The sequence below is a fragment of the Macrobrachium nipponense genome, chromosome 23, assembly GCF_015104395.2.
Source record: "Macrobrachium nipponense isolate FS-2020 chromosome 23, ASM1510439v2, whole genome shotgun sequence".
NCBI classification, from domain to species: Eukaryota; Metazoa; Arthropoda; class Malacostraca; order Decapoda; family Palaemonidae; genus Macrobrachium; species Macrobrachium nipponense.
The window spans coordinates 4,437,646-4,446,566 of NC_061090.1; positions in this window are offsets into that span (position 1 = coordinate 4,437,646).

The window sequence follows — 8,921 nt, forward strand, 5'->3', positions numbered from 1 at the left end:
TTTCCAAGATCTTACACAAACACGATGTCAATGCAATAGGACGATAATTTTCTGTCTTGAACGGATCTTTTCCAGGTTTCACAAATGGCAGTAATTTTAACTTCTCCCAAAGCTTGGGGAAGATATGTTCTCGGTAAGTTCTGTTAATTAGGCTTAATATGAAAAGTCTGGTATTTTCAGGAGTATGCTTAATCATTGAATATGTTATATCATCCAGTCCAGGAGCTGATTCATTACATTTATTCAAAGCTGATTCAAATTCTCTAATAGTAAAAGGAGCATTGTGCTGCTCATGTCTTGAAGTATTAAAATCAATTTCGACCTGTTCCATTATCCATCTTTGTGCTGAATAGGGTCTATCATCATTTTTCTTCGAAACATTAGCAAAATGATTAGCAAACTCATTTGCCACTAACTGGGGGTCTGCTACCTCGCAACCATTGACCTTGATAACTGGAGTTTGACAAGGAGTGAACTTGCTTGCTATTTTTCCAATTCTCTTCCAAACTAGAGTCAGAGGAGTTTTTGAATTTAGTGAAGATATGAATATTGTCCAAGATTCTTTTCGTGCTTTTTTAATTACCATGCGAAAATGAGCTCTCGCTTTTCGAAATTCTACACGATAATACTCACATTTTCGTCTGCGGTATCTGGTGAAGGCAGATCTCATAGTTCTATGAGTTTCCTGGCATTTACGAGTCCACCAGGGAACTGGTTGGCGGACAAATTTGCTCAAAGTCCTAGGTATAGATTGAAGACCAGCTGAGAACATTATTGTATTCAAAAAGTCAAGAGCGTCATCTACACAAGGAAAGTCATCAGCACAGTCATCTATTGAGCTGTGCTCCTGGAATGTTGACTAATCAGCTTTACCAATGTAAAATGGTCACTGGTAAATCTATCATTTATAGCTTTCCAAGTAAAGTCAATAAGACAGTCATCACTACATATAGATAAATCTGTTGCTGATAACGTGCCTGTTTGAACATGAAAATGCGTAGACTCCCCAGAGTTGAGGATCCCCACATTTTCATCTTCTATGATGGAACCTAAGCACCATCCTCTTTGATTGGTGATGATATCACCCCAAAGAGGGTTTCTGCTATTCATATCTCCCAAAATAACAAAAAGACGTGGTAACTGTTGAATAAGAGATTTAAATTCATTGATGGGGAAGGCTTCGTTAGGTGGTAGATAAAGAGAGCATACTGTATATTTTCTTCGCAAATGGATCTGCGCACCAATCACTTGCGATGCTGATTGAATACTAATAGGATTTTGTGGGGCGTCATTTCGAACATACAAAACAACACCACCATGGCTTCCAATATTTAAATTATAGGTGGAGTGATAGGATGTATACTCTCGTGGGCTGGGGCACATATTACCAATCATGGTTTCCTGCAGAGCTATACAAACAGGAGACACTTCTGATATGAGCAGCCTTAATTCTTCCCATTTAGCTCTTAATCCCTGACAGTTCCACTGGAGAAAATTAATAAATTTTACTTTCCATTAGAGGCTGTTACGTTAGAGCCTCTTTTAAGAGCTTTTAGCTTACAACCTTGCTCTTTTTTTCTGGAAGGAGACCGATTGTTTAGAGCTGCCTTCCTTTTTAGATGGTTATCAGTCTCAGGAACAGCAGACAAAGCTGGTGTCGCCTGAGGAGGGGTGTGAGGATTGGACATTGGTGCATCCTCCAAAGCATTTATAGCTAGTACAGCCTCCAGAGAGGTGGGAGTGCCAGGTATACCCGACACAGCCTCCACAGAGGAAGGTGTACCATAAATCACTGGTTCTGCTTCCATAGAAGCAATGGTGCCAGAAACCACTGGCACTGCCTCCAAAGAGGCGGGAGTGCCAGAATCAACTGGCACCACCTCCGAATAGGCAGGAGTACCAGAAATCACTGGCACGGCCTCCGAGGAGGCAGGAGCACCAGATATCACTGGCGCAGCCTCCAAAGAGGCAGGAGCACCAGAAATCACTGGTGCAGCCTCCGGAGAGGCAAGAGCACCAGAAATCACTGGCGCAGCCTCCGAAGAGGAAGGAGCGCCAGCAACAATTGGCGCCGCCTCCAAAGAGGCACGAATAAGGGTCGTTACCGGCTTATTATTTAAATCATCCTGATTAACATTTATATTTCTCTTTCGGTTGGCAGCAACACTGGAAAAGGATATTCCTGGTCTAACATAATGATTCAATACTCTCTCTTTTGCTTCCCTAAATGTGATACGTTCTGTTACCCTTAAAGCTTGAATCTCTATTTCCATGATGTATACATCACAATTAAGTGAAGATGATGGATGATTTTCTCCACAATGTATACATCTGGCTTGATTATTACATATGCCATGCTCTGGTTCACTGCATTTGACACAAGTGGCTGGCTTGCCTTGCAGTTTCTGTCTACAGGACCCTAACATATGTCCGAATTCTTGAAATGTAGCCAGGCTGCTTTTACTACAGTAGGTAATCGAGTAGAATTAAATGTAATAATTAAATTGGGAAGTGGTACAAAGACTCCATTTACCTTCTTCATTCGCTCAACTCTTATTACACCTTGATCTTTTAGTTCATCTACAAGTTTTTCTTCGGCGTACGTCATCAGTTGGGGAGCATATATCATTCCTTTGGAGTGATTCCAAAAAGCATGTGATGCACATTGTACTTTGACTCCTCCAAGGTGTGATAATATTTTCAGTTTTTCAGTCTCTTTGGCTGAGGTAGATTCCACTGTCAGCTTTCCTCTACCTTCATGAGAAATCTTAGGCTCTCGGCCACAACACTTTACAATGTCTCAATATACAGCAAAAATATCATAACCATCTTCTTCCAAATTTAAAGTTAAATACATTTCATAAGACTTTTCAAATATTCCAGGTCCAATTTGAAACATGTCTCTGCTTAATTTCCCTTTACTCTGTACAAGAGCATAGGGTTTCAGTGTAATTACACTGGAAGGTTTTTTGGATTTTTCCAGAGGAAGGTTGTCAGGGGAGGTTCCAGTAGTCATTAACTGTGCCGATTTACCGCCATCAAAGGGTCAAGGGGCACTTGTATCTTTATTTTCCGGTTTTCATAAAGATCTAAGTAAGAAAAAAAAATATATAAATAAACCTGAAAACCTTGAAAAGATATCATCAGCCTTTTATGGATTTTATTCTTCCACTAATGGCACAAGTGAGAACCGACTCCCAAATGTCTGCATCCCTACCCTACCCCACAGGGGGATGGCACAACATGATTAGAGTGGCCCAAGTGTAAGCCAAACCCGCTTGATAGGACTGAGAGTATTACCAGAATGCAATCATCCCCACCCTAATCACATCATGGGCAAACCGGACAGAATGCCGACAGTCCTATCCGCAAAACTAAACCCCCCTGGAATCCGTGGTCCAGCCCTGCAAAATAGTTCCGCCTGATATCGATCAGGTCCGAACATTATCGGGCAGTTGATGGTCCTGCCACGGTTCCCACTGTTTAGCTTCAGATATAAAACCCAGTCCCAGCTATGATATCTTTTCTGTTTACCAGGTCCAGTAAATTTAAGGAAAGGTGGAAAATTCCACATAATTAATTCGAAATGCTAGTAAAAAAAATATTACATGAAGGAGAAGGATGTGGTAAGAATGAAAAAATTTCAGAAAGAAGGAAAAGTTCTGAATAATTTAGTTGGATCAGCAGCTGGGTCCCAAGGACCAGTGAGAAAGCAACCCCACCAGGCATCATGCCCCAGCTGCTGGTCCCTAAGCCCCCTACCCATGTCAAGGGGTCAGCATCTAGGGGACATAGCCAAGAGGTGGGGGAGAATCATCCAGGGGAGGACGTCGACCCTGATGATGATTTCCTCGAGTACTAAACCCCCCTCCCCCACCCTCTTTTCATCCTGACGAGTTCACTGTCTTCGTGGGACTGGCGAGTACTCGATCTTTTTTTATTTGCTTTCCATTACTGAACTGGTGAGTACTACTGATTATTTCTTTATCATTATTGCCAAAATGTAATTATTATCATTATGCATGTTTTATAATTACTATTATTCTCTCTCTCTCTCTCTCTCTCTCTCTCTCTCTCTCTCTCTCTCTCTCTCTCTCTCTCTTATATTAATGCAAGGAAAGTAAATTTTAGTTCTTTTCAGTAAGGTTTAAGTTTACTGTTCATTCTTTTCACTATGTGTTATTTTTTTTCCGCTTCATAATAGTCATTATAATAATCATTACTATAGATTGTTCTGCATTATGTAGCATTAATCATAATTTTGATGAAAGTTGTTTGAATTTGCACAATATTGTGGTAGCTACCTTTGTTCATTATTATTATTATTATATTAATACTACTACTACTACTAACGGTGTGGTGTAGCCTGTCATTATTATTATAATGATAATAATAATAATAATTGTTATTGTGGCTTGTAACCCTGCCACATACGTCCATGTAATGAATGGAACGAAGGGTCAAGAAATGAAACTGTATGTTCTTAAAATTCCATATATTGACAGCTACAGTGATGTGAAGGAGGAGGGAAGTTTCGTGCTTCACTCCTCAGTGACCACAGGGCAGGAACTGATTAATGTATCGTATATATGTATATATGGCGGGAAACAATAGCGGTGTTGCTGCATATAAATGCAGTGTTGCCACGATGAGTAATGAAACAAGTGGTCTTACAATAAGTAGAGTGCAAGTGGCAAAAGGATAAATGCAATGTAAATGATAATGTAAACCTAATCCTCTAAATCAATAATATACCTGTATGCAAGCAATAAGTATATGCAATGTAATGGTAATGGTATTTGATATCACACACCTCCCTCCCCTTTTATGCTTGTAGCACTGTCTTGAGTGGAACACAGATTCCTTTTAGCAAGTTGGGATGAACAACAACGGGCATTTGGAGGGTTGAATGATGGCTCTCTTTCATGGCCAGAGCAAGGGGACACAGACTTGGAGAGAGGTATCATCACTAATTTTAGGCACAGGGCGCAAATGTCTTCGGTTTCTGAACCATACGCGACCACTAGGAAGGCACACCTCATACTGTCTTGACCTGCTGCGGCCCATCACGATGCTGACCTTGTCCCATCTTAGTGTCATGGCATCCTAGATGCTGGCTGATGGTGAGCTTGGTTAGAGGGCAGGCATGTGAGTTGTAGAGGCTCACAGCTTGTTCGGTGTGGGTAGCAGTACGACGGTTGAAGTCCTCAGTCTTAGTTTGCCACTAATCTGTGAATGACGGGGGTTGGGCCGGAACACAGGTGTGTAGAGGGTGGCCATGGAGAACCTGTGCAAGGAAATGTCCATCAGGAGTTGGGATGTTCCAAAGTTCCAGCAGACCTCTGTCAAAGGCTTTGCAATCTATGTTCCCGGATGGGGCAGTCTTGATAATGAGGCATTGATGGCTTTTACTGCAGCTTCTGCATGTTCATTGGACTGATGGTAATGTGGAGAAGTGTTGATATTGGCTGGAAAATGGGGGTCGCTCCATCAGTCCGTAAGTGGAGTGGGACACCAACCTTGCAGGAGAAGACACAGAGCATACTTGTGACTCTGGCTGCAGTTGTGTTGTGTCCGCTGGGGACAACCACAGGCTAGCCTGAAAGTCTATCGGCAATAACAAGGAAAGATTTCCCTAGTACATGGAAGAAGTCAGCGACACACTTTCGAAGGGCTGGGATGGGTGGTCGCTGCACTTGTAAGGCTCTTGTTGCTGAATGGGAAGAAGCTGTTGGCAGGTGTCACAACTTTCTACTGTATTCTTTATATTGGCGTCAATGCCTGGCCAAAACACTGTCTGTCTTGCATGATACTGAGTAACTTCAATCCCTCGGTGGCTGTCATGAAGGCGAGCCAAGGTGCGTCTACAGAGGGCTGCAGGGATGACAATCCGAGGCCCATATAACACTAACTCTACATCTGCATAAAGGTTATCCCACAGTTTCCAATATGGGAGACCGGAGGCATGGAGGTTGTAGCGGTTGGTAGGAAAGCCATTGGAGACGTAGCGAATGAGATGACTGTAGTCTTGATCCTGAGCTGCAGCTATGCAGATTTCTTGTAGGGTCCTATCTTCTTCAAAGATGGGTTCTGTTGCCTTGTCGTCAGTGGAAGTGGCAGTATTTGCAATGATGCGCCTGACATGTACAGTCCAGGTGGTGCATTCCTCCTCGTCTTCAGGTGTGGGGTGGCTAGCTGGGGACCAAGACAGGGCGTCAGGTATGCAGAGCAGTTACCCCACACGCCAGACTGTGGTGAAGATATAGGGGGCAACTTTCACTTTGAGAAGTTGTAGGCGTGGGTTCTCAATGGCATCCAATGTGTAATGGTTGAGAATCAGTATCAAGGGGTGATGATCAGTCATTAAGGTGAAATGCTGAAGTCCAGACAAGCATAGGCAACACTTAGCCATGGCCCAAGTAATTGCAAGTAGTTCCAGCTCTATGGTAGTGTAGCAAGTTTCTGTGTCCTTCAGGAAACGAGAGCCACACTGGACGAGACGCATCTGACCACTGCCATTGTCTTGAAGCAGGGCATATCCGAGGCCATACAAGCATGAGGCATCTGTTTGCACAACCATGGGCAAGGCTGGGTTGAAGGGTGCAAGGGCAGGTGGCAAAGTCAGAGCTGTTGACTTTCTTAAATGTTTGCTCATGATCAGGGATCCAAATGAATGAGTGTCTGGGGCTCATAAGTGGGTGTAGGGGCTACGCTGCAGCTGTAATGTCTGGAGTGAAGTCGGCTAGTTGATTGATGAGACCCACAAAAGTCCTGAGGTCTATGACATTGGATGGTGTGGGGAAGTCACGTATAGCGGATACCTTGTCAGGGTCTGCTGCAATACCATTGGATGACAGGACGTAACCAGAGCAGTTAACTTCCGGGGCGGCTATGGTGAATTTGTCCTTGTTGAGGGTGAAGCCGTATTGATGAAACCTGTTCAGCATATGTGTATGTGTTGTAGATGGGAATGGAGATCCTCGTCAGACAGGAGGATGTCATTTACAACTTTCACACAGTTGGGAATCCCTCGCAGGGCCATATCACCATGGAGGCAGTATGCATCACCTGTTGCTGAAAATCCCATTGGACCACAACAGTGCTGAAATCTCCCGTATGGAGTTATAAACGTTGTCAAGTGACAGTCCTCTTCTGCCAGCTCAATCTGCCAGTAGCTGTGCAGGGTGTCTGCAGTAGTGAAGTATTTCGCTTTAGGAGAGATGTTGCAGATGGCATCATGGGGCGTAGGTGATGGGTGCATAGGGTGGGGGACCTGAGAATTTAGGTGGGCGTGAGCCACAGTGATGCAGACTCCTTTGTCCTTGGGTACCAGGACCATAGGGTGGCACCATTTGAAAGGTTCGTCGCCTGCTGGTGTGATGATTCCTTGTTTCACTAAGGAGTCAAGTTCTTCTTTCACTTGATCCCTGAGGGCGAACGGAATGGGACTGGGTGTATGTATAATGAACGGTACAGCTCTAGGTTTCAGGTGGATCCTCACTAGGGGACCTGTCATCTTCTCTAGTGGTCGAGTCTGTAGAACAGTCTTGGACATGAGAACATCGCTGAACTGGCAGAGAAAATAGTCCTTGGCAGCTGCAGGTGATGTCATAGAGGAGGCAGGAAACTGGGCACATCTGTTGACATGAATAACCTTGAGAATGGGCTTTGGGAAGTCTGGTGACACTATGGCAAGGGCTTGGCAATGTCCATGGGAGAGAAGGGCAGTCTGGATACCCTCGTGTACATGTATGGTTGCTAAGCACGACTTGTTACCAAGGCAAAGTGTCGCCTGGAAGCATCCCAAAGCTAGTGTCATGGGGATCCACCTGCTGTCACAACATCTGTCATGGGTGGAGGTGAAAGTCTTGCCCTGGGTATGCAGAGTGCATCCAAGTGTGTAGTGCCAATCACTGTGATGTCTGCTCCTGCCTCGGGGATTAGCTGAAGCTTTGATGAGATATCACTGAATGACAGGGAGACAGTGACTGGGGTGGGGGACTCGTTATCTGAGTTGGTACCCACAAGACGCAACTGGTGCTTGACTTAGTAGGTGGTGAGGGATGATTTCCACTCGGGCTTGAAGGTGAGGATGCATCCACAGTCTGCATCGTCCTGGTAGATCTGCACATCTTCTCGAGATGTCCCTTTTTCTGGCAGGTATTGCACTTTTCTTCCTTAGCAGGGCATTTCTGAGAGTGGGGCCAATGACCCATGCGTCCGCAGTTATTGCAGGTTGCACTCTTGGCTGGGCATTGTCTGGACAACGAGAAGTCCTCTTCTGTAGGCGCTGGTTCCTCTTGTATGAAGACACTATGTTAACCTGGCTAGGGGAGGATGCAATGGCCTACGCAGTCGCATGTGCAGATTCATAGGAGCAGTAGCATGTCACAAACTCTGCAAGGGTGGATGAGGGTTGGAGGGGGTAAGGGGTTGTATTAACTTTTCGTCCCTTATGCCCATCAAAATCCCCATCTGCAATAGCTGTTCAGCGCAGGAAGCGGGGTTGCCAGTGCATAAGTCCACTTCATCAGCAAGATCCTTAAAGCGTGCATAGTAGTCTGCAAACGATTCTCCTATAGCCTGTTTGCAGGACAATTCCCTACATCGTAATGCTTCATTTCTGAGGTTGCGAAAGTGCTTCTGCATCGTATCCAACACCTTTGTAAGGGAGAGTGATACCCAGCATATGTGTAAGCAGGCGTTGGACATCCAGGGAGATGCAAGTACTCAGGTGTATCAGCTGCATAGTCCTCGAAACGGAGCCTTCATTGATGAAACACATGATATCTTGCATCTTGTTGCAAGAGGGGTGGAGGGTGGATCGTAGGCTTGCTAGTAACTAGGTGTATGCACTGCAACACTAGAAGTTCATGGAACAGGTGTGACAGGGGTAGTGGATGTGGTATCAGGTTGCTGGG